This window comes from Cylas formicarius, unplaced genomic scaffold, assembly GCF_029955315.1.
Source record: "Cylas formicarius isolate icCylForm1 unplaced genomic scaffold, icCylForm1.1 PGA_scaffold_9__14_contigs__length_23061073, whole genome shotgun sequence".
NCBI lineage: Eukaryota > Metazoa > Arthropoda > Insecta > Coleoptera > Brentidae > Cylas > Cylas formicarius.
This window is the reverse complement of record NW_026844365.1, coordinates 11,791,967-11,794,782: the sequence shown is the minus strand read 5'-3', so window position 1 is coordinate 11,794,782 and position 2,816 is coordinate 11,791,967.

Below are 2,816 nucleotides of genomic sequence, written 5' to 3'. Positions count from 1 at the left end.
CAGAGACGCTTGTGGGATAAACAAACAAAACAGTAATAAAAAACAGACAGTATGGTGGACAGAAGCAATAAAATCCCAAGTAAAAATAAAGAAGGAAAAATGGAAAGCATATTTAGGGGAAAAAATGCAGCGAAAAGTTATGAACTTTACAAAGAAAAAAGAACGAAAGTAAAAAATATGGTAATACAGTCTAAAAAAGGAAAATGGAAGGAATTTGGAGTACCCAACATCACGTGTTCACTTTAAAACAAATAATTTCGAGAAAATTGGCAAGATCTAAAGCAGTATACGTGGCATTCTTAGATATGGAAAAAGCGTTTGATAAAGTACCGCAAATAAAAATCTGGAAAAGCCTACAAGCCAGAAACGTTGACAATAAACTATTAAGAGTTATTAAATGTTTATACAACGAAACAAGAAATTGCGTAATAAGTAAGAACATGAGATCAAAGGCATTTATAACACAAGAAGGAGTGAGACAGGGGGGTAGTTTGAGCCCTTTATTATTCATAACTTTTATGGACGATCTATGTAGAATGGCAGAACAGCGATAAAAAAACTTTTACGTTGGATACCGACAGTTAGAGCGTATCAACATATCGGAATGTGTCTTCGCCGATGATATAATGATCATAGCAAGAACCTCGAAGGATCTGGAGGAAAATCTAAATAATTGGGATCAGATATTAACAAAAAACGGAATGAAAATGAACATAAATAAAACCAAAGTTATGGCAGCCTCAAACGAAAAAGAGAAATTAGAGGTGAGAATACGTGGAACACTAATAGAACAAGTTAGTAGATTCCAGTACTTGGGAATTATGTTCGCAGAAACAGGAGGACAGGACACAGAATTAAATAATAGAATAGAAAGGGAAATAAGGTATTCTATGCATTGAGTAAGGGACTCATAAATAAAAAGGAAATTTCTAAGGAAACTAAAATGAAAGTGAATGAAATGAAATGAAAACAATTTACAGACCAATCTTTACATATGGCCCCGAATCTTGGATATTGTCAGATAGGGACAAGAGCAAAATTGGAGCAGCAGAGATGAAATACTTGAAGAGAGTGAAAGGAATAACCAGAAGGGACAAAATTAGAAATGCACTTATAAGAGAAGAGTTAAAGGTGGAATCCATAGAAGAATTCATTGAAAAGAAACAACTTGGCTGGTGGGGCCATTTACAGAGATTGGGCAGCACTGTACCGGTTAAAAGAGTTTGGCAGAGTAAAATGCAGGGACAACGGAAAAGAGGAAGACCCAGAGAAACGTGGGACAGCACATTGGGAAAGATTTTGAAAAACAGGATACGAAAATGGGTAGAAGCTAAAAACTAAATAGAAAAGACTGGAAACTTTTTATTGATAGCTAAAGGGACTAGATTATAGATAGATAATTTCTGAGTGTATGAAGTCTCGTAATAGTTGTCCATATAACCTACTTATCGTACTAGTCACTGACTCTGTAATTCTCACAATGCTTCTTATGTAATGTTTCGCTTCCATTTTTGAGCAGCTCAGAGTAAATGCCTTCAGGACCTGGTGCTTGTCCATTTCTGTAGTGATTTTAACTTGTTCACCACGTATTTCAATGTCTTCCATAAACGAATCATTTAGGAATTCTTTTATATCTTCTGGTTCATGCGACGACTGTAATTGGAAGAAAAATCATCCAAGGATAGAGCTTTTCAGAGGATTAAAGTTTTAAGATTGCATAAGCAAGTAAAAGCAGGTCCTAACCTTCAATTTTGTTTTTTTTTGTACTGATGAGACATGAAAATTTGAAAATCGTACAATTCATTTCTACTCTCAATCAAGCATGCGATGGGATTTTGACGTTTGTCAAATCTGAGGGTCATGTCGCACGTCACTTAGTAAATGTCTTTGTGTCTTTCTGATTCTTTCCTTCTGCTTCGTTTCTAAAGCTTGCATCCCGCGCGGAAGTTCGGCGGGCCGCTTTAAGACGACAATTAAATTTTTCCAGTCCAAAAATCGCGCAAATGTGTAAATAGGGATCGAGTCGCGGCGATGTTCAGCGAGCGTGACAAAGTGAGTCAAATAAAACAATAGGATTTCGCAGGGTTCCGTTAATAACATCCTAAGCGCAGTCCTTGATCTGTTTCCGTCGATCAGCATCTTGGCTGTTATGCAACCCAGGTTTTTAGTATACACGCAACAGGTAAGGATTGTTACCGGTTAACAACAATAGAAAACGGAGCGATTCGTTTTTTAATGTTTTTAGCAGCGTCTTGGATCAAAACGGTCATGCATCGATGTCGGACTAAATTGGTTTTAAAAAATTTATAACGCGACCAGTTCGATAAACGCCACGTTAGTCGCTTTTACTGAGCGCCATGTGGCGTGGAAATCAGAACTGACAAATGTCGAAACACCATCAGTCTAGTGATGGGCCTGGTAAATTGACCATTTCTTAATTGACTAGTCAAATGCGATCATAATGTTTTAAAAAACGATTGTAGAGTGTTATCTAACATTACTTAATAATAATATGTATTTTATAATAAATTATGATGCGTTTGTGATGTCGAATTTACCTATAGCCAACACCAAGGAATATCCGAATACGATATCTAACAGTTCGGGGAATTACAATAATAAGATCCACTCCATTTACTTTTCGGAACGATGGCATGGCAATGTAACTCACAATATGAACGATATAAATAAATACATTTCAATTCGACAACTCTACTTGTGGCCAGTAGAGTTTTTTGTAGTCTGCTGCATCTGGGGTTTTTACATTACAACCCTGGCTGAGATTGCAGTTCTCTTGTTGTCTTGTTGATTCCTAT